Source organism: Ascaphus truei, unplaced genomic scaffold (assembly GCF_040206685.1).
Source record: "Ascaphus truei isolate aAscTru1 unplaced genomic scaffold, aAscTru1.hap1 HAP1_SCAFFOLD_1240, whole genome shotgun sequence".
NCBI classification, from domain to species: Eukaryota; Metazoa; Chordata; class Amphibia; order Anura; family Ascaphidae; genus Ascaphus; species Ascaphus truei.
The window spans coordinates 67859-91984 of NW_027454113.1; the positions used below are offsets into that span (position 1 = coordinate 67859).

General features: G+C 43.5%; 1 long non-coding RNA gene across 14 annotated transcripts in view; it reads right to left on the reverse strand.

Annotated features, from left to right (window-relative positions):
• The window catches only part of LOC142475477 (uncharacterized), a 62416-nt gene extending 38543 nt beyond the window's left edge, over positions 1-23873 (reverse strand). For 10 of the 14 annotated variants that reach the window (XR_012790957.1, XR_012790956.1, XR_012790953.1 and 7 more), the window contains exons 1-15: positions 23775-23873; positions 22335-22454; positions 20076-20179; positions 18733-18843; positions 15891-16010; positions 14775-14870; positions 13227-13330; positions 11879-11989; positions 9362-9481; positions 8246-8341; positions 6698-6801; positions 5350-5460; positions 2832-2951; positions 1716-1811; positions 168-271 (exon numbers count right to left, since the gene is read on the reverse strand). This is a non-coding gene — a long non-coding RNA (uncharacterized LOC142475477). Of the gene's footprint in view, positions 1-167; positions 272-1715; positions 1812-2831; positions 2952-5349; positions 5461-6697; positions 6802-8245; positions 8342-9361; positions 9482-11878; positions 11990-13226; positions 13331-14774; positions 14871-15890; positions 16011-18732; positions 18844-18947; positions 18999-20075; positions 20180-22334; positions 22455-23774 lie in introns of those variants that run through there. The other 4 variants (XR_012790948.1, XR_012790950.1, XR_012790945.1 and 1 more) reach the window with 4 other exon arrangements.
• Positions 23874-24126: the final 253 nt, after the last annotated feature.

The window sequence follows — 24126 nt, forward strand, 5'->3', positions numbered from 1 at the left end:
TTAGTCAGAGAGCAGTCATTCCAGAGGGCACGTGAGAAGTGAAGAGTAAAGTGAGACATGGAATGTGGATTACATTAGATGGGTTAATACGCTTAGCAGGGAGGTGGAGAGAGAGAGGCAAGAGGCAGAGAGTGGTGCAGGGGTTGAGGAAGAGATGTTGCATGTACCTTATCAGAACATTAAAGAACATCAATTCACACTGGTGCAGAGTTGATGATGAATCCAGTTCACCTCCAATTCAATTTTAACAGAAATGTTTCATTCTTCATTACTGAAAAAAAAGAAAAGTAAAAAACATTTCATTACTATTTTCAAAATGGATTGAATTCCCCCAACAATGACTATGTGTTACCAATATATCCCTCTCAGTCCCACTGCAGCATATACTGTACCAGTGTGAAAGTAGGAAGGTACACAGTACCGGTAAAACAATACGTGCCGGTACTATGCACCATATGAATTATAAGGGGATGTAAATCTCCCAGTCTCTCTCCATATCCGCAACAGAGCGGGCTCCGGTCAGTGGCATGGATGCCCATATATGGGTATGCTCATATTTGGGCATCCCATGTCACTGACCGGAGCCGGCTCTGAGTATAGGGATATATGCGGAGACGCAGAGGTGCAAGGAAATGGGAGGAGGCACGGTGAGAAACAGGGAGAGACCACAGGAAGATAGAGGGCAACAACTTCCACAAGGTACTTGTATGGGTATAATTGTTTGTATTTTGTGCAGAGGGGGTAATTTCAGATAAAATACAATTCTCCACCCTCTACGAAACAATTCCACTTTGTTCAGTAAGCCAGAAAGTCTTGGTCCCATGTGGACTGAATTTAATGCAAATAAGGTCCTTAATACACAAGTAAAGAATACAGTTACTTATTCTCTACTGTAAGAAGTGCCACATTGCCCACTATTTGGGTCCTGTGCCCAGATTGTGACCATGCATGGCAGAGGTGAGATTCCCCCAACTCCAATTTGCTACACTCTCCAAGAGAGATAATTGTGATCAGAGGTGGAACTAGGGGAGGGTGTGAGCAGGGTCACTGCCCAGGGAGTAACCTGACTGGGGGCACGGAAATCTCATTTAGTGCATATGTTGCGGCACTGCATTGATTGACCGGTCAATCTGCACTGCTGCCTGTCACAGTGACATCCTGATCGGGCACTGTGATCAGCTATAGCACTGACCCAGGTGAGATAGTTCAGCACTTTACAAGGAGGGAACAGATGTTGTGGGTGACAGATGCTGGAGGTAGGCCAAGACTGTTGGCCAGAGTAACGTGGAGACTTACTGCACTCTGCATGCCCATCCTCTCCCTGACATCAGGGGAAGGAAGTGGCCCTGGGGTGTGTGTAGGTATGCCAGATGTCAGTGTATGCATAAGTAAGTATGCCTGTGTAGTGGGAGGTGTAGGGGCGTTAAGCTGGAGGACTTAAAACAGGCACAAAAGCACATAGATACCTCTGATTATACCGCACCAAATGCTGATAATATCATGCTGTAGCTGCACTTTACAGAAGATGATGCAGATGTCATCATTGGTTGGTGGGTTCATTAAATCAATCCATCATATCATAACCACACTGTGCATATGATGTACTGAATCAGTAACACCAGGAAGACATCTCCATGTTAGGAGTAGAGTTGAAGTTAACAGAATATGTCCAGCACTGTGGTGTGTAGCCCATAAATAATAATTGTGCACATTACCAGAACAACATACTGTCAACTGCAAGATCATTTTGCTGCTTGTAGCGTATGCTCATCCTGTACAGTGTTGTAGTAGATCCGTCTCTTCAGTGTTCACTGCAACAAAAGTAAGACATTGCATTAATATTACAGACGTTTGGGGGCTGAAATCTCACTTCGCTGCGGACAATTTCCCTTTGCATAAGATTCTTGTGATTATGTCAATGATGATCAATAACTGCATCATAACACAGCCGCTCTATACAGAAGATGTACTTGCTCTCAATGGTCATGGAGGTAATACGTCACACAATGTACAGATATAGCAAGGATTATTTCTCCCACTGGTGCATTATGGCATTATGATGGGAAATGTTGTGAGATTCTGCATTATCAGCATCACTGAATCTTTTGGAAATTAAGTGATATTCTATGTTTTAATGCAATATTATGGATGATCAGCCGGTAAAATAATAATAGCTTGCTGTATCTGTAGCCATGCTCTACCCATGATGTGCTGAACCAATGACTGCAGAGAGATTCAGAGTGGTAAACATGACTGGAACGCATCTCTGAATAATGGGCAGCAAAGCAGTGCAGAATAGGAGGTGAAAGTATTTAAAATGGAAGATCCTTAGCAGCTGTGTGGGGAGTAGACAGTACAGACTGACCAAGTAAATGGTAAAAGGAGTAACTTCAACATTACTTGGCTTTGTTCTCCACATTGAAGCTTTCCTCCTCTTTAAATCACTAATACTGATGCCATGTGTAACCTGTACTGAAAGTTATATAATCTACTGGCCTAGATGAAACCATATGATGCAAACAGGATCCATCCCACTCCAGATTCATAGAATTGAACCACCTCAACCTTTCATAACAATCACATAGAACTGCAGCTGTGCGCTACTGCACATGTTCTTGTTATGAATGGTAGTAGATGTGGTCCTTGGGTCTTTACTTCATACTGTAGCCACCCTCTACTCATGATGTATTGAATCAACGAAAACTTGCATGGTTCAGATCACAGGAAGGGGTAGAGTAGAGATGAAAATATTCAATGTGAAACCCGTAGCAGCCGGATTGTGTGGAGTCAATAAAACGACAAATACTAAATGGTAAATGAGAAATATACACATTGCTTATCTGTCTCTGTGTAGTAATTTTCCTTCTCTTCAACTGTCCTTCAAATTTTCTCTTTTGCAAGAAAAGGAACACATGGCTTCAATATTCACTTCTGTTCTGCAGTCATCCCTCCTGAAATAAAAGTTAAGCATTGCATTGTTATTATGTTACTACATACAATAAACCTTGCTCCAAACCATTTGATGCAAAGCAAATCCACCTCCCACCCACAGCTGTGCTCCTTCTAGAGCATGCATGTCAAACTCCAGTCCTCGAGGGTCCCAAACAGGCCAGGTTTTCAGTAGGGATATCCTGAAAACCTGGCCTGTTTGCTGCCCTCGAGGACTGGAGTTTGACATCCTTGTTCTTGAGCTTCTACCACGCAAGTCATCCATGTGAGTGACACTGTACTGCAGTCCTGGTCTGCACACAATCTACTGAATCAATGACATCACACTGTAAAGGCAATCTACAAGATGTATTAGTTGTCCACACTTCCGAAATGTTACTTTTATGTCCAAATCACTTATTCCCATGACCTGATATTTGTATTTGTTATTTATAGGATTGTCACAAAGAGTTGATGAGGTCACCAAATGATAGTATGTAGAGAGAAAGAGAGATCTCAGAACAGAGCCCTGATGTATACCCACAGACAGATCAATAGAAGACGAAGACATGTTAGCAACAGAGATGGAGAATGTGTGACAGGAAAGTTATGATGAAAACCAGGATAGAACTGTGTTACGGATACCAAGAGAGAGTTTAGAATATGAAGGAGGAGAGTGATTGAGAGCATCAAACGCAGCAGATAGATCAAGTAGGATTAGTAGGGAAAAGTGACCTTGGGAATTTGCTTTAAGCACAGTCTGTAGAACGAGCTGTACGAAAGGCAGGTTGTAAAGGATCCAGGAGGGAATGTGATTTAAGAATGTTGACATTCTAGCAATTAGGAGACAAACAGCAGGAGGGATACAGGGCGGTAGTTAGTAAGGCACATAGGGTGTAGGTTGTTTCTGAGAAAAGGGTGACCACTACAGGCTTAAAGTAAGAGGGTAAAGAGCCAGAGAATAGGGAGGAATTGAAGATGTGGGTGAGAGTGGGGACTAAGAGATGCAGTAAGGTGTGAGGGGATACGATCTAGAGGGCATGTGGTAGAGGGAGAAGAGAAGATGATTAGCTTCCAGCTCTGTAAGAGAAGAAAAGGAGTCAAATGCAGAAGGAGAATTAGGTAGAAGGAGAGAAGGGGGAAGGGACAGAAGGAATCTCCTTGTGGGTGGCATCCACCTTGCCTCTGAAGTAGTCAAATGCTTGAGGAGAAGTGAAGGAAGGATGGCAAGTGTGAGGAGAAGGTTAGTGGAGGGAGTCAAATACAGGGAAAAAAAGACAGCGTAAATTAAATTTGAGTGTTGATGAATGTGAAAAAAAAGTAGTGTGGTTTGGCCACAGAGAGCAGCTTTATACAGGACTGGAGACATTTTTACTGTAGAAAAATCAAATATCAATTGTGTGATTTCCTTCATAGGCATTAAGAACAGCGAGTGGAAGTGTGATGAACATGTTTGGGAATTTAGCCAAGGGTGTGGGCTAGAGGGACAAGTGTGTCAGAGCCTAGAGGGGGCATATAGATAGGAGGATAGCATTGTAAGAGTTAATAAGATTGTTAGTTTAAGCGGAAAGAGAGAGAGAGCAGAGAGGTTAGAGTAGATGTCAGAGGAGAGTTTAATTAAGCAGAGGCAAATCAGTGGGACAGGTAAGATGGGGTGAGGGGAATGACTGATTGTGAATGATGAGAGCAGAAGAGGTCATGTACAACTAGAGCCTTGTTAGTCAGAGAACGGACATTCCAGATGGCATAGGAGAAGGGAAGAGAAAAGTAAGGAAAGGAATGTGGATTACATTAGATAGGTTAACACTCTTAGCAGGGAGGCAGAGGCAGGGAGGCCCGATGTGTATATGAGCAGGTTCAAGATTATAAGAGATATCCCACACATCAGCAAACATAGAAGGAGACACAGAGATAGGTGTAGAGAGAGACAGAGATAGCTCTATGTAGAGAGAGAGGGACGTAGAGAGAATGAGACAGATAGGCGCAGAGAGAGGGGGCGCAGAGAGAGGAGGCGCCAAAAGAGGGGGCGCAGAGAGAGGGGGCACAGAGAATAGGATATTAAAGAGTGCTTTTCATTGAGCAGTGCAGAAATAGCTGCAATAGAGGTCTGTACAAATGGTGCAGTGTGTAGACACATGCAAAGGTAGGGGAAGGAAAGAGGAGAACATGTGGATAAAAGCAGGAGTGTGGAAGTTAGAGAAATTAGAAAAGTTTAACAGAGGAGTGAGGAAACAGCAAGCAGAAAGAACAAGAGAGAAGTTACATTGGGATGACGTTCTGTGGTAAAGAGAAAATGCTAGGAGAGAGCTTTCAAATATTAGAGGACATGAATTGAGGGAGCAAATGTATAAATCAAAACCTGAGGGGGAGGTATAGCACGAAAGCTTGCACAGCAGATTATAGTCTTAATGTTGCGTGTACCTGTCAGGGTATTCAAGAAGTTAAATTCTCACAAGTGCAGAGTTCATGATGAAATGCTGAATCTAGTCCCCCTCCAATTTAATTTTAATATAACTTTTCCATTCTTCATTACTGCAAAAAGCAAACAAAACAAAACCACATTGCATTACTATTTTCAAAATGGATTGAATGGCATATTCAACAGTGACTGTGTGATGCCAATATTCCCCACTCACTCGTAGTGAAGCACATATTGTACTAGTGTTGAAAGTAGGCCGGTAGAGTCAGGTACGCAGTACTGATAAAACAATAAGTGCCCGTCGTAAGTACCAGCTCCGCAACAGTGCGGGCATCACATTAGTGACGTGGATGAACATATATGGATAAGCCCATATTAAGGCATCACGTGACCAGAGCCGTCACTGACTGGGTATACGTAAAGACGCAGGGAGATGCAAGGAAAGGGAGGGAGAGAGACAGGGAGAAGATGTGAAACGGAGGAAGGCACGGATGGAGGGAGTTCTTCCGAGCTTCTGCGGGCCTCTCTCTTTCACTGGTGCATGCCGGGAGCTGGTCCCAACATCCACAAAGTGTGTGTGTATTATTGGTTGTATTTTATGGGGGTAGGAGGGTAGTGTGTATATTGTGTGTGTGGGAGTATTATATTGTGTGTAGAGGTGCAGAGGAGAGTACTAGATTGTGTATCTTGTGTAAGGGTGTTGTGTATATTGTGTTTGGAGCTATAATATTATTGGGGAGATTAGTATTGAGGAGGTATTATAGTGTGTATTGTGGGGAGTATTAGTGTGTGTATTGTTTGTGGGTGACAGATGCTGGGGGTATGCAGCAATCCCTGCACTGAGGTCCGAGGCGGCTCTGCATCGCTCGCACGCACTGTGGACGACCAAGCATGTGCCCATGATAATCATGGCCTTAGAGGGATGAGTGTGTCAGAGCCTAGAAGGGGTATATATATATAATGGAGGAGGGAGGAGGAAGGAGGAGGAGGGAGGAGGAGATGATAGCATTGTAAAAGTTAACAAGATAGTTAGTTTAAGCAGAAAGTGAGGAGAGGTTAGAGATAAGGGTAGATGTCAGAGGAGAGAGTTCAATTAAGCTGAGGTATCGAGTAGGACAGGGGTGAGGGGAATGAGAGGTGGTGGATGATGAGAGCAGAAGAGGTCATGTACAAATAGACCTTGTTAGTCAGAGAGCAGTCATTCCAGAGGGCACGTGAGAAGTGAAGAGTAAAGTGAGACATGGAATGTGGATTACATTAGATGGGTTAATACGCTTAGCAGGGAGGTGGAGAGAGAGAGGCAAGAGGCAGAGAGTGGTGCAGGGGTTGAGGAAGAGATGTTGCATGTACCTTATCAGAACATTAAAGAACATCAATTCACACTGGTGCAGAGTTGATGATGAATCCAGTTCACCTCCAATTCAATTTTAACAGAAATGTTTCATTCTTCATTACTGAAAAAAAAGAAAAGTAAAAAACATTTCATTACTATTTTCAAAATGGATTGAATTCCCCCAACAATGACTATGTGTTACCAATATATCCCTCTCAGTCCCACTGCAGCATATACTGTACCAGTGTGAAAGTAGGAAGGTACACAGTACCGGTAAAACAATACGTGCCGGTACTATGCACCATATGAATTATAAGGGGATGTAAATCTCCCAGTCTCTCTCCATATCCGCAACAGAGCGGGCTCCGGTCAGTGGCATGGATGCCCATATATGGGTATGCTCATATTTGGGCATCCCATGTCACTGACCGGAGCCGGCTCTGAGTATAGGGATATATGCGGAGACGCAGAGGTGCAAGGAAATGGGAGGAGGCACGGTGAGAAACAGGGAGAGACCACAGGAAGATAGAGGGCAACAACTTCCACAAGGTACTTGTATGGGTATAATTGTTTGTATTTTGTGCAGAGGGGGTAATTTCAGATAAAATACAATTCTCCACCCTCTACGAAACAATTCCACTTTGTTCAGTAAGCCAGAAAGTCTTGGTCCCATGTGGACTGAATTTAATGCAAATAAGGTCCTTAATACACAAGTAAAGAATAAAGTTACTTATTCTCTACTGTAAGAAGTGCCACATTGCCCACTATTTGGGTCCTGTGCCCAGATTGTGACCATGCATGGCAGAGGTGAGATTCCCCCAACTCCAATTTGCTACACTCTCCAAGAGAGATAATTGTGATCAGAGGTGGAACTAGGGGAGGGTGTGAGCAGGGTCACTGCCCAGGGAGTAACCTGACTGGGGGCACGGAAATCTCATTTAGTGCATATGTTGCGGCACTGCATTGATTGACCGGTCAATCTGCACTGCTGCCTGTCACAGTGACATCCTGATCGGGCACTGTGATCAGCTATAGCACTGACCCAGGTGAGATAGTTCAGCACTTTACAAGGAGGGAACAGATGTTGTGGGTGACAGATGCTGGAGGTAGGCCAAGACTGTTGGCCAGAGTAACGTGGAGACTTACTGCACTCTGCATGCCCATCCTCTCCCTGACATCAGGGGAAGGAAGTGGCCCTGGGGTGTGTGTAGGTATGCCAGATGTCAGTGTATGCATAAGTAAGTATGCCTGTGTAGTGGGAGGTGTAGGGGCGTTAAGCTGGAGGACTTAAAACAGGCACAAAAGCACATAGATACCTCTGATTATACCGCACCAAATGCTGATAATATCATGCTGTAGCTGCACTTTACAGAAGATGATGCAGATGTCATCATTGGTTGGTGGGTTCATTAAATCAATCCATCATATCATAACCACACTGTGCATATGATGTACTGAATCAGTAACACCAGGAAGACATCTCCATGTTAGGAGTAGAGTTGAAGTTAACAGAATATGTCCAGCACTGTGGTGTGTAGCCCATAAATAATAATTGTGCACATTACCAGAACAACATACTGTCAACTGCAAGATCATTTTGCTGCTTGTAGCGTATGCTCATCCTGTACAGTGTTGTAGTAGATCCGTCTCTTCAGTGTTCACTGCAACAAAAGTAAGACATTGCATTAATATTACAGACGTTTGGGGGCTGAAATCTCACTTCGCTGCGGACAATTTCCCTTTGCATAAGATTCTTGTGATTATGTCAATGATGATCAATAACTGCATCATAACACAGCCGCTCTATACAGAAGATGTACTTGCTCTCAATGGTCATGGAGGTAATACGTCACACAATGTACAGATATAGCAAGGATTATTTCTCCCACTGGTGCATTATGGCATTATGATGGGAAATGTTGTGAGATTCTGCATTATCAGCATCACTGAATCTTTTGGAAATTAAGTGATATTCTATGTTTTAATGCAATATTATGGATGATCAGCCGGTAAAATAATAATAGCTTGCTGTATCTGTAGCCATGCTCTACCCATGATGTGCTGAACCAATGACTGCAGAGAGATTCAGAGTGGTAAACATGACTGGAACGCATCTCTGAATAATGGGCAGCAAAGCAGTGCAGAATAGGAGGTGAAAGTATTTAAAATGGAAGATCCTTAGCAGCTGTGTGGGGAGTAGACAGTACAGACTGACCAAGTAAATGGTAAAAGGAGTAACTTCAACATTACTTGGCTTTGTTCTCCACATTGAAGCTTTCCTCCTCTTTAAATCACTAATACTGATGCCATGTGTAACCTGTACTGAAAGTTATATAATCTACTGGCCTAGATGAAACCATATGATGCAAACAGGATCCATCCCACTCCAGATTCATAGAATTGAACCACCTCAACCTTTCATAACAATCACATAGAACTGCAGCTGTGCGCTACTGCACATGTTCTTGTTATGAATGGTAGTAGATGTGGTCCTTGGGTCTTTACTTCATACTGTAGCCACCCTCTACTCATGATGTATTGAATCAACGAAAACTTGCATGGTTCAGATCACAGGAAGGGGTAGAGTAGAGATGAAAATATTCAATGTGAAACCCGTAGCAGCCGGATTGTGTGGAGTCAATAAAACGACAAATACTAAATGGTAAATGAGAAATATACACATTGCTTATCTGTCTCTGTGTAGTAATTTTCCTTCTCTTCAACTGTCCTTCAAATTTTCTCTTTTGCAAGAAAAGGAACACATGGCTTCAATATTCACTTCTGTTCTGCAGTCATCCCTCCTGAAATAAAAGTTAAGCATTGCATTGTTATTATGTTACTACATACAATAAACCTTGCTCCAAACCATTTGATGCAAAGCAAATCCACCTCCCACCCACAGCTGTGCTCCTTCTAGAGCATGCATGTCAAACTCCAGTCCTCGAGGGTCCCAAACAGGCCAGGTTTTCAGTAGGGATATCCTGAAAACCTGGCCTGTTTGCTGCCCTCGAGGACTGGAGTTTGACATCCTTGTTCTTGAGCTTCTACCACGCAAGTCATCCATGTGAGTGACACTGTACTGCAGTCCTGGTCTGCACACAATCTACTGAATCAATGACATCACACTGTAAAGGCAATCTACAAGATGTATTAGTTGTCCACACTTCCGAAATGTTACTTTTATGTCCAAATCACTTATTCCCATGACCTGATATTTGTATTTGTTATTTATAGGATTGTCACAAAGAGTTGATGAGGTCACCAAATGATAGTATGTAGAGAGAAAGAGAGATCTCAGAACAGAGCCCTGATGTATACCCACAGACAGATCAATAGAAGACGAAGACATGTTAGCAACAGAGATGGAGAATGTGTGACAGGAAAGTTATGATGAAAACCAGGATAGAACTGTGTTACGGATACCAAGAGAGAGTTTAGAATATGAAGGAGGAGAGTGATTGAGAGCATCAAACGCAGCAGATAGATCAAGTAGGATTAGTAGGGAAAAGTGACCTTGGGAATTTGCTTTAAGCACAGTCTGTAGAACGAGCTGTACGAAAGGCAGGTTGTAAAGGATCCAGGAGGGAATGTGATTTAAGAATGTTGACATTCTAGCAATTAGGAGACAAACAGCAGGAGGGATACAGGGCGGTAGTTAGTAAGGCACATAGGGTGTAGGTTGTTTCTGAGAAAAGGGTGACCACTACAGGCTTAAAGTAAGAGGGTAAAGAGCCAGAGAATAGGGAGGAATTGAAGATGTGGGTGAGAGTGGGGACTAAGAGATGCAGTAAGGTGTGAGGGGATACGATCTAGAGGGCATGTGGTAGAGGGAGAAGAGAAGATGATTAGCTTCCAGCTCTGTAAGAGAAGAAAAGGAGTCAAATGCAGAAGGAGAATTAGGTAGAAGGAGAGAAGGGGGAAGGGACAGAAGGAATCTCCTTGTGGGTGGCATCCACCTTGCCTCTGAAGTAGTCAAATGCTTGAGGAGAAGTGAAGGAAGGATGGCAAGTGTGAGGAGAAGGTTAGTGGAGGGAGTCAAATACAGGGAAAAAAAGACAGCGTAAATTAAATTTGAGTGTTGATGAATGTGAAAAAAAAGTAGTGTGGTTTGGCCCCAGAGAGCAGCTTTATACAGGACTGGAGACATTTTTACTGTAGAAAAATCAAATATCAATTGTGTGATTTCCTTCATAGGCATTAAGAACAGCGAGTGGAAGTGTGATGAACATGTTTGGGAATTAGCCAAGGGTGTGGGCTAGAGGGACAAGTGTGTCAGAGCCTAGAGGGGGCATATAGATAGGAGGATAGCATTGTAAGAGTTAATAAGATTGTTAGTTTAAGCGGAAAGAGAGAGAGAGCAGAGAGGTTAGAGTAGATGTCAGAGGAGAGTTTAATTAAGCAGAGGCAAATCAGTGGGACAGGTAAGATGGGGTGAGGGGAATGACTGATTGTGAATGATGAGAGCAGAAGAGGTCATGTACAACTAGAGCCTTGTTAGTCAGAGAACGGACATTCCAGATGGCATAGGAGAAGGGAAGAGAAAAGTAAGGAAAGGAATGTGGATTACATTAGATAGGTTAACACTCTTAGCAGGGAGGCAGAGGCAGGGAGACCCGATGTGTATATGAGCAGGTTCAAGATTATAAGAGATATCCCACACATCAGCAAACATAGAAGGAGACACAGAGATAGGTGTAGAGAGAGACAGAGATAGCTCTATGTAGAGAGAGAGGGACGTAGAGAGAATGAGACAGATAGGCGCAGAGAGAGGGGGCGCAGAGAGAGGAGGCGCCAAAAGAGGGGGCGCAGAGAGAGGGGGCACAGAGAATAGGATATTAAAGAGTGCTTTTCATTGAGCAGTGCAGAAATAGCTGCAATAGAGGTCTGTACAAATGGTGCAGTGTGTAGACACATGCAAAGGTAGGGGAAGGAAAGAGGAGAACATGTGGATAAAAGCAGGAGTGTGGAAGTTAGAGAAATTAGAAAAGTTTAACAGAGGAGTGAGGAAACAGCAAGCAGAAAGAACAAGAGAGAGGTTACATTGGGATGACGTTCTGTGGTAAAGAGAAAATGCTAGGAGAGAGCTTTCAAATATTAGAGGACATGAATTGAGGGAGAAAATGTATAAATCAAAACCTGAGGGGGAGGTATAGCACGAAAGCTTGCACAGCAGATTATAGTCTTAATGTTGCGTGTACCTGCCAGGGTATTCAAGAAGTTAAATTCTCACAAGTGCAGAGTTCATGATGAAATGCTGAATCTAGTCCCCCTCCAATTTAATTTTAATATAACTTTTCCATTCTTCATTACTGCAAAAAGCAAACAAAACAAAACCACATTGCATTACTATTTTCAAAATGGATTGAATGGCATATTCAACAGTGACTGTGTGATGCCAATATTCCCCACTCACTCGTAGTGAAGCACATATTGTACTAGTGTTGAAAGTAGGCCGGTAGAGTCAGGTACGCAGTACTGATAAAACAATAAGTGCCCGTCGTAAGTACCAGCTCCGCAACAGTGCGGGCATCACATTAGTGACGTGGATGAACATATATGGATAAGCCCATATTAAGGCATCACGTGACCAGAGCTGTCACTGACTGGGTATACGTAAAGACGCATGGAGATGCAAGGAAAGGGAGGGAGAGAGACAGGGAGAAGATGTGAAACGGAGGAAGGCACGGATGGAGGGAGTTCTTCCGAGCTTCTGCGGGCCTCTCTCTTTCACTGGTGCATGCCGGGAGCTGGTCCCAACATCCACAAAGTGTGTGTGTATTATTGGTTGTATTTTATGGGGGTAGGAGGGTAGTGTGTATATTGTGTGTGTGGGAGTATTATATTGTGTGTAGAGGTGCAGAGGAGAGTACTAGATTGTGTATCTTGTGTAAGGGTGTTGTGTATATTGTGTTTGGAGCTATAATATTATTGGGGAGATTAGTATTGAGGAGGTATTATAGTGTGTATTGTGGGGAGTATTAGTGTGTGTATTGTTTGTGGGTGACAGATGCTGGGGGTATGCAGCAATCCCTGCACTGAGGTCCGAGGCGGCTCTGCATCGCTCGCACGCACTGTGGACGACCAAGCATGTGCCCATGATAATCATGGCCTTAGAGGGATGAGTGTGTCAGAGCCTAGAAGGGGTATATATATATAATGGAGGAGGGAGGAGGAAGGAGGAGGAGGGAGGAGGAGATGATAGCATTGTAAAAGTTAACAAGATAGTTAGTTTAAGCAGAAAGTGAGGAGAGGTTAGAGATAAGGGTAGATGTCAGAGGAGAGAGTTCAATTAAGCTGAGGTATCGAGTAGGACAGGGGTGAGGGGAATGAGAGGTGGTGGATGATGAGAGCAGAAGAGGTCATGTACAAATAGACCTTGTTAGTCAGAGAGCAGTCATTCCAGAGGGCACGTGAGAAGTGAAGAGTAAAGTGAGACATGGAATGTGGATTACATTAGATGGGTTAATACGCTTAGCAGGGAGGTGGAGAGAGAGAGGCAAGAGGCAGAGAGTGGTGCAGGGGTTGAGGAAGAGATGTTGCATGTACCTTATCAGAACATTAAAGAACATCAATTCACACTGGTGCAGAGTTGATGATGAATCCAGTTCACCTCCAATTCAATTTTAACAGAAATGTTTCATTCTTCATTACTGAAAAAAAAGAAAAGTAAAAAACATTTCATTACTATTTTCAAAATGGATTGAATTCCCCCAACAATGACTATGTGTTACCAATATATCCCTCTCAGTCCCACTGCAGCATATACTGTACCAGTGTGAAAGTAGGAAGGTACACAGTACCGGTAAAACAATACGTGCCGGTACTATGCACCATATGAATTATAAGGGGATGTAAATCTCCCAGTCTCTCTCCATATCCGCAACAGAGCGGGCTCCGGTCAGTGGCATGGATGCCCATATATGGGTATGCTCATATTTGGGCATCCCATGTCACTGACCGGAGCCGGCTCTGAGTATAGGGATATATGCGGAGACGCAGAGGTGCAAGGAAATGGGAGGAGGCACGGTGAGAAACAGGGAGAGACCACAGGAAGATAGAGGGCAACAACTTCCACAAGGTACTTGTATGGGTATAATTGTTTGTATTTTGTGCAGAGGGGGTAATTTCAGATAAAATACAATTCTCCACCCTCTACGAAACAATTCCACTTTGTTCAGTAAGCCAGAAAGTCTTGGTCCCATGTGGACTGAATTTAATGCAAATAAGGTCCTTAATACACAAGTAAAGAATAAAGTTACTTATTCTCTACTGTAAGAAGTGCCACATTGCCCACTATTTGGGTCCTGTGCCCAGATTGTGACCATGCATGGCAGAGGTGAGATTCCCCCAACTCCAATTTGCTACACTCTCCAAGAGAGATAATTGTGATCAGAGGTGGAACTAGGGGAGGGTGTGAGCAGGGTCACTGCCCAGGGAGTAACCTGACTGGGGGCACGGAAATCTCATTTAGTGCATATGTTGCGGCACTGCATTGATTGACCGGTCAATCTGCACTGCTGCCTGTCACAGTGACATCCTGATCGGGCACTGTGATCAGCTATAGCACTGACCCAGGTGAGATAGTTCAGCACTTTACAAGGAGGGAACAGATGTTGTGGGTGACAGATGCTGGAGGTAGGCCAAGACTGTTGGCCAGAGTAACGTGGAGACTTACTGCACTCTGCATGCCCATCCTCTCCCTGACATCAGGGGAAGGAAGTGGCCCTGGGGTGTGTGTAGGTATGCCAGATGTCAGTGTATGCATAAGTAAGTATGCCTGTGTAGTGGGAGGTGTAGGGGCGTTAAGCTGGAGGACTTAAAACAGGCACAAAAGCACATAGATACCTCTGATTATACCGCACCAAATGCTGATAATATCATGCTGTAGCTGCACTTTACAGAAGATGATGCAGATGTCATCATTGGTTGGTGGGTTCATTAAATCAATCCATCATATCATAACCACACTGTGCATATGATGTACTGAATCAGTAACACCAGGAAGACATCTCCATGTTAGGAGTAGAGTTGAAGTTAACAGAATATGTCCAGCACTGTGGTGTGTAGCCCATAAATAATAATTGTGCACATTACCAGAACAACATACTGTCAACTGCAAGATCATTTTGCTGCTTGTAGCGTATGCTCATCCTGTACAGTGTTGTAGTAGATCCGTCTCTTCAGTGTTCACTGCAACAAAAGTAAGACATTGCATTAATATTACAGACGTTTGGGGGCTGAAATCTCACTTCGCTGCGGACAATTTCCCTTTGCATAAGATTCTTGTGATTATGTCAATGATGATCAATAACTGCATCATAACACAGCCGCTCTATACAGAAGATGTACTTGCTCTCAATGGTCATGGAGGTAATACGTCACACAATGTACAGATATAGCAAGGATTATTTCTCCCACTGGTGCATTATGGCATTATGATGGGAAATGTTGTGAGATTCTGCATTATCAGCATCACTGAATCTTTTGGAAATTAAGTGATATTCTATGTTTTAATGCAATATTATGGATGATCAGCCGGTAAAATAATAATAGCTTGCTGTATCTGTAGCCATGCTCTACCCATGATGTGCTGAACCAATGACTGCAGAGAGATTCAGAGTGGTAAACATGACTGGAACGCATCTCTGAATAATGGGCAGCAAAGCAGTGCAGAATAGGAGGTGAAAGTATTTAAAATGGAAGATCCTTAGCAGCTGTGTGGGGAGTAGACAGTACAGACTGACCAAGTAAATGGTAAAAGGAGTAACTTCAACATTACTTGGCTTTGTTCTCCACATTGAAGCTTTCCTCCTCTTTAAATCACTAATACTGATGCCATGTGTAACCTGTACTGAGAGTTATATAATCTACTGGCCTAGATGAAACCATATGATGCAAACAGGATCCATCCCACTCCAGATTCATAGAATTGAACCACCTCAATCTTTCATAACAATCACATAGAACTGCAGCTGTGCGCTACTGCACATGTTCTTGTTATGAATGGTAGTAGATGTGGTCCTTGGGTCTTTACTTCATACTGTAGCCACCCTCTACTCATGATGTATTGAATCAACGAAAACTTGCATGGTTCAGATCACAGGAAGGGGTAGAGTAGAGATGAAAATATTCAATGTGAAACCCGTAGCAGCCGGATTGTGTGGAGTCAATAAAACGACAAATACTAAATGGTAAATGAGAAATATACACATTGCTTATCTGTCTCTGTGTAGTAATTTTCCTTCTCTTCAACTGTCCTTCAAATTTTCTCTTTTGCAAGAAAAGGAACACATGGCTTCAATATTCACTTCTGTTCTGCAGTCATCCCTCCTGAAATAAAAGTTAAGCATTGCATTGTTATTATGATAATACATACAATAAACCTTGCTCCAAACCATTTGATGCAAAGCAAATCCACCTCCCACCCACAGCTGTGCTCCTTCTAGAGCATGCATGTCAAACTCCAGTCCTCGAGGGTCCCAAACAGGCCAGGTTTTCAGTAGGGATATCCTGAAAACCTGGCCTGTTTGCTGCCCTCGAGGACTGGAGTTTGACATCCTTGTTCTTGAGCTTCTACCACGCAAGTCATCCCTGTGAGTGACACTGTACTGCAGTCCTGGTCTGCACACAATCTACTGAATCAATGACATCACACTGTAAAGGCAATCTACAAGATGTATTAGTTGTCCACACTTCCGAAATGTTACTTTTATGTCCAAATCACTTATTCCCATGACCTGATATTTGTATTTGTTATTTATAGGATTGTCACAAAGAGTTGATGAGGTCACCAAATGATAGTATGTAGAGAGAAAGAGAGATCTCAGAACAGAGCCCTGATGTATACCCACAGACAGATCAATAGAAGACGAAGACATGTTAGCAACAGAGATGGAGAATGTGTGACAGGAAAGTTATGATGAAAACCAGGATAGAACTGTGTTACGGATACCAAGAGAGAGTTTAGAATATGAAGGAGGAGAGTGATTGAGAGCATCAAACGCAGCAGATAGATCAAGTAGGATTAGTAGGGAAAAGTGACCTTGGGAATTTGCTTTAAGCACAGTCTGTAGAACGAGCTGTACGAAAGGCAGGTTGTAAAGGATCCAGGAGGGCATGTGATTTAAGAATGTTGACATTCTAGCAATTAGGAGACAAACAGCAGGAGGGATATAGGGCGGTAGTTAGTAAGGCACATAGGGTGTAGGTTGTTTCTGAGAAAAGGGTGACCACTACAGGCTTAAAGTAAGAGGGTAAAGAGCCAGAGAATAGGGAGGACTTGAAGATGTGGGTGAGAGTGGGGACTAAGAGATGCAGTAAGGTGTGAGGGGATACGATCTAGAGGGCATGTGGTAGAGGGAGAAGAGAAGATGATTAGCTTCCAGCTCTGTAAGAGAAGAAAAGGAGTCAAATGCAGAAGGAGAATTAGGTAGAAGGAGAGAAGGGGGAAGGGACAGAAGGAATCTCCTTGTGGGTGGCATCCACCTTGCCTCTGAAGTAGTCAAATGCTTGAGGAGAAGTGAAGGAAGGATGGCAAGTGTGAGAAGAAGGTTAGTGGAGGGAGTCAAATACAGGGGAAAAAAGACAGCGTAAATTAAATTTGTGTGTTGATGAATGTGGAAAAAAAAGTAGTGTGGTTTGGCCCCAGAGAGCAGCTTTATACAGGACTGGAGACATTTTTACTGTAGAAAAATCAAACATCAAGTGTGAGATTTCCTTCATAGGCATTAAGAACAGTGAGTGGAAGTGTGATGAACATGTTTGGGAATTTAGCCAAGGGTGTGGGTTAGAGGGACGTGTGTGTCAGAGCTTGAAGGGGCATATAGAGGATAGCATTGTAAGAGTTAATAAGATTGTCAGTTTAAGCAGAAAGAGAGAGAGAGAGCAGAGAGGTTAGAGTAGATGTCAGAGGAGAGTTTAATTAAGCAGAGGAAAATCAGTGGGACAGGTAAGATGGGGTGAGGGGAATGACTGATTGTGAATGATGAGAGCAGAAGAGGTCATGTACAACTAGAGCCTTGTTAGTCAGAGAACGGACATTCCAGAGGGCATAGGAGAAGGGAAGAGAAAAGTAAGGAAAGGAATGTGGATTACATTAGATAGGTTAACACTCTTAGCAGGGAGGCAGAGGCAGGGAGACCCGATGTGTATATGAGCAGGTTCAAGATTATAAGAGATATCCCACACATCAGCAAACATAGAAGGAGACACAGAGATAGGTGTAGAGAGAGACAGAGATAGCTCTATGTAGAGAGAGAGGGACGTAGAGAGAATGAGACAGATAGGCGCAGAGAGAGGGGGCGCAGAGAGAGAGGGGGCGCAGAGAGAGAGGGGGCGCAGAGAGAGAGGGGGTGCAGAGAGAGAGGGGGCGCAGAGAGAGAGGGGGCGCAGAGAGAGAGGGGGCGCAGAGAGAGAGGGGGCGCAGAGAGAGGGGGCGCAGAGAGAGAGGGGGTGCAGAGAGAGAGGGGACGCAGAGAGAGAGGGGGCGCAGAGAGAGAGGGGGCGCAGAGAGAGAGGGGGCGCAGAGAGAGAGGGGGCGCAGAGAGAGAGGGGGCGCAGAGAGAGAGGGGGCGCAGAGAGAGAGGGGGCGCAGAGAGAGAGGGGGCGCAGAGAGAGAGGGGGCGCAGAGAGAGAGGGGGCGCAGAGAGAGAGGGGGCGCAGAGAGAGAGGGGGCACAGAGAATAGGATATTAAAGAGTGCTTTTCATTGAGCAGTGCAGAAATAGCTGCAATAGAGGTCTGTACAAATGGTGCAGTGTGTAGACACATGCAAAGGTAGGGGAAGGAAAGAGGAGAACATGTGGATAAAAGCAGGAGTGTGGAAGTTAGAGAAATTAGAAAAGTTTAACAGAAAAGTGAGGAAACAGCAAGCAGAGAGAACAAGAGAGAGGTTACATTGGGATGACGTTCTGTGGTAGAGAGAAAATGCTAGGAGAGAGCTTTCAAATATTAGAGGACATGACTTGAGGGAGCAAATGTATAAATCAAAACCTGAGGGGGAGGTATAGCACGAAAGCTTGCACAGCAGATTATAGTCTTAAAGTTGCGTGTACCTCTCAGGGCATTCAAGAAGGTAAATTCTCACAAGTGCAGAGTTCATGATGAAATGCTGAATCCAGTTCCCCTCCAATTTAATTTTAATATAACTTATCCATTCTTCATTACTGCAAAAAGCAAACAAAACAAAACCACATTGCATTACTATTTTCAAAATGGATTGAATGGCATATTCAACAGTGACTGTGTGATGCCAATATTCCCCACTCACTCGTAGTGAAGCACTTATTGTACTAGTGTTGAAAGTAGGCCGGTAGAGTCAGGTACGCAGTACTGAAAAAACAATAAGTGCGCGTCGTAAGTACCAGCTCCGCAACAGTGCGGGCATCACATTAGTGACGTGGATGAACATATATGGATAAGCCCATATTAAGGCATCACGTGACCAGAGCCGTCACTGACTGGGTATACGTAAAGACGCAGGGAGATGCAAGGAAAGGGAGGGAGAGAGACAGGGAGAAGATGGGAAACGGAGGGAGGCACGGATGGAGAGAGGGAGTTCTTCCGAGCTTCTGCTGGCCTCTCTCTTTCACTGGTGCATGCCGGGAGCTGGTCCCAACATCCACAAAGTGTGTGTGTATTATTGGTTGTATTTTATGGGGGTAGGAGGGTAGTGTGTATATTGTGTGTGTGGGAGTATTATATTGTGTGTAGAGGTGCAGAGGAGAGTACTAGATTGTGTATCTTGTGTAAGGGTGTTGTGTATATTGTGTTTGGAGCTATAATATTATTGGAGAGATTAGTATTGAGGAGGTATTATAGTGTGTATTGTGGGGAGTATTAGTGTGTGTATTGTTTGTGGGTGACAGATGCTGGGGTATGCAGCAATCCCTGCACTGAGGTCCGAGGCGGCTCTGCATCGCTCGCACGCACTGTGGATGACCAAGCATGTGCCCATGATAATCATGGCCTTAGAGGGATGAGTGTGTCAGAGCCTAGAAGGGGCATATAAATATATAATGGAGGAGGGAGGAGGGAGGAGGAGGAGATGATAGCATTGTAAAAGTTAACAAGATAGTTAGTTTAAGCAGAAAGTGAGGAGAGGTTAGAGATAAGGGTAGATGTCAGAGGAGAGAGTTCAATTAAGCTGAGGTATCGAGTAGGACAGGGGTGAGGGGAATGAGAAGTGGTGGATGATGAGAGCAGAAGAGGTCATGTACAAATAGACCTTGTTAGTCAGAGAGCAGACATTCCAGAGGGCACGTGAGAAGTGAAGAGTAAAGTGAGACATGGAATGTGGATTACATTAGATGGGTTAATACGCTTAGCAGGGAGGTGGAGAGAGAGAGGCAAGAGGCAGAGAGTGGTGTAGGGGTTGAGGAAGAGATGTTGCATGTACCTTATCAGAACATTAAAGAACATCAATTCACACTGGTGCAGAGTTGATGATGATTCCAGTTCACCTCCAATTCAATTTTAACAGAACTTTTTCATTCTTCATTACTGCAAAAAAAAAAAAGTATAAAACATTGCATTACTATTTTCAAAATGGATTGAATTCCCCCAACAATAACTATGTGTTACCAATATATCCCTCTCAGTCCCACTGCAGCACATACTGTACCAGTGTGAAAGTAGGAAGGTACACAGTAACGGTAAAACAATACGTGCCGGTACTATGCACCATATGAATTATAAGGGGATGTAAATCTCCCAGTCTCTCTCCATATCCGCAACAGAGCGGGCTCCGGTCAGTGGCATGGATGCCCATATATGGGTATGCTCATATTTGGGCATCCCATGTCACTGACCGGAGCCGGCTCTGTGTATAGGGATATACTGTATGCGGAGACGCAGAGGTGCAAGGAAATGGGAGGAGGCACGGTGAGAAACAGGGAGAGACCACAGGAAGATAGAGGGCAACAACTTCCACAAGGTACATGTATGTGTATAATTGTTTGTATTTTGTGCAGAGGGGGTAATTTCAGATAAAATACAATTCTCCACCCTCTACGAAACAATTCCACTTTGTTCAGTAAGCCAGAAAGTCTTGGTCCCATGGGGACTGAATTTTAATGCAAATAAGGTCCTTAATACACAAGTAAAGAATATAGTTACTTATTCTCTACTGTAAGAAGTGCCACATTGCCCACTATTTGGGTCCTGTGCCCAGATTGTGACCATGCATGGCAGAGGTGAGATTCCACCAACACCAATTTGCTACACTCTCCAAGAGAGATAATTGTGGTCAGAGGTGGAACTAGGGGAGGGGGTGAGCAGGGTCACTGCCCAGGGAGTAACCTGACAGGGGGCACGGAAATCTCATTTAGTGCATATGGTGCGGCACTGCATTGATTGACCGGTCAATCTGCACTGCTGCCTGTCACAGTGACATCATGATCGGGCACTGTGATCAGCTATAGCACTGACCCAGGTGAGATAGTTCAGCACTTTACAAGGAGGGAACAGATGTTGTGGGTGACAGATGCTGGGGGTAGGCCAAGACTGTTGGCCAGAGTAACGTGGAGACTTACTGCACTCTGCATGCCCATCCTCTCCCTGACATCAGGGGAAGGAAGTGGCCCTGGGGTGTGTGTAGGTATGCCAGATGTCAGTGTATGCATAAGTAAGTATGTCTGTGTAGTGGGAGGTGTAGGGGCGTTAAGCTGGAGGACTTAAAACAGGCACACATCTCACTTCGCTGCGGACAATTTCCCTTTGCATAAGATTCTTGTGATTATGTCAATGATGATCAATAACTGCATCATAACACAGCCGCTCTATACAGAAGATGTACTTGCTATCAATGGTCATGGAGGTAATACGTCACACAATGTACAGATATAGCAAGGATTATTTCTTCCTCTGGTGCATTATGGCATTATGATGGGAAATGTTGTGAGATTCTGCATTATCAGCATCACTGAATCTTTTGGAAATTAAGTGATATTCTATGTTTTAATGCAATATTATGGATGATCAGCCGGTAAAATAATAAAAGCTTTCTGTATCTGTAGCCATGCTCTACCCATGATGTGCTGAATCAATGACTGCAGAGAGATTCAGAGTGGTAAACATGACTGGAACGCATGTCTAAATAATGGGCAGCAAAGCAGTGCAGAATAGGAGGTGAAAGTATTTAAAATGGAAGACCCTTAGCAGCTGTGTGGGGAGTAGACAGTACAGACTGACCAAGTAAATGGTAAAAGGAGTAACTTCAACATTACTTGGCTTTGTTCTCCACATTGAAGCTTTCCTCCTCTTTAAATCACTAATACTGATGCCATGTGTAACCTGTACTGAGAGTTATATAATCTACTGGCCTAGATGAAACCATGTGATGCAAACATGGTCCATCCCACACCAGATTCATAGAATTGAACCACCTCAACCTTTCATAACAATCACATAGAACTGCAGCTGTGCGCTACTGCACATGTTCTTGTTATGAATGGTAGTAGATGTGGTCCTTGGGTCTTTACTTCATACTGTAGCCACACTCTACTCATGATGTATTGAATCAATGAAAACTTGCATGGTTCAGATCACAGGAAGGGGTAGAGTAGAGATGAAAATGTTCAATGTGAAACCCGTAGCAGCCGGATTGTGTGGAGTCAATAAAACGACAAATACTAAATGGTAAATGAGAAATATACACATTGCTTATCTGTCTCTGTGTAGTAATTTTCATTCTGTTCAACTGTCCTTCAAATTTTCTCTTTTGCAAGAAAAGGAACACATGGCTTCAATATTCACTTCTGTTCTGCAGTCATCCCTCCTGAAATAAAAGTTAAGCATTGCATTGTTATTATGATAATACATACAATAAACCTTGCTCCAAACCATTTGATGCAAAGCAAATCCACCTCCCACCCACAGCTGTGCTCCGTCTAGAGCATGCATGTCAAACTCCAGTCCTCGAGGGTCCCAAACAGGCCAGGTTTTCAGTAGGGATATCCTGGAAACCTGGCCTGTTTGCTGCCCTCGAGGACTGGAGTTTGACATCCTTGTTCTTGAGCTTCTACCACGCAAGTCATCCATGTGAGTGACACTGTACTGCAGTCCTGGTCTGCACACAATCTACTGAATCAATGACATCACACTGTAAAGGCAATCTACAAGATGTATTAGTTGTCCACACTTCCGAAATGTTACTTTTATGTCCAAATCACTTATTCCCATGACCTGATATTTGTATTTGTTATTTATAGGATTTTCACATGTATTACTTCTGTGAAACGCTATATACATTAATAGTGCTATATAAATAAATACATACACATTTATATATAATAATAATAACAGCATGTTCTTTTAAAGCGCTGCTAGTTTTACGTAGCGCTATACAGAGACATTTTGCAGACACAAGTCCCTGCCCCATAGAGCTTACAATCTATGACATTGGTGCCTGAGGCACAGAGGATATGAAGTGACTTGCCCAAGGTCACACACACACAAATATATATACATAAATATATACATATATACACACACACACACACATATATATGAAAACTAACACAGAAAAAAAGAATCCCCTGAATAGCACTCTAACATACACAAATTGTATCAATAAAGGTTTATTAATCACATACACATAAATGGTTAAAATGAGGAGCAGTGGTGACCTACAAAGCTGTTATAAACTGAACCTTAAGGTGTGGGGAAAAATGCTACACTGCAGTAATAAGTACAAAGTATGTAAATAAAGTGTAGAGGCAAGAAATATATGGAAATGAGAACACTCAGACCGGCCGGTCAAGTACTACCTAAGTTGAAGCCCCCTGTGTGAAGTGCTTGTATGAAACTAGTGTATAACTAACAAGCAAATGCTTGTCCGGGGGCTTAACATATAGACAGTTGATAGATGTATTTGAAGTTGCATATTCTGTGCCGTGGATTAATCAGTATACTGAAAGCAACTGAAGATGGTACAGTAGCTGTGATAGGTTGGCCTCATAGCTCCTCCTTCAATGGAGGAATCGGCTCACAGAGCACTTAAATCCATAAATGCCCAAAGAAAAAAATAAGCATGCAGTACTTAAAGTGAAAGTAAAATGAGAAATGAAATAAACACACACATTGAAAAATCACTCACCCGACTGAGAGCGCCTTCTACAGAGCGCTGTACCACTGCTCAGCTAGCAGCTAAAACTGTCTCATTTTCCCACCATTGAAGTTTACACATGTCCACGCCCCACTCTAACAAGACGCTGTGTACGGAAGCTCGCAGGAGACAAACTAGTGAGAGAAGGTGTAGCTGCTAGCCACACTCCACGAGGTGCATTGTGGGAAATGTAGTTCTTTGCCTGCTAGCTTCTCTGACTGGTTACTGATCAGGTGATGTCACTAGGGGCGGGATTAGTGTGTTGCAATGTAACGGCCCGGCTGTATGATTGTCACAGAAGGGGGGAGCCTGAGAATGTCACGGATTTAATTACACATGTAAT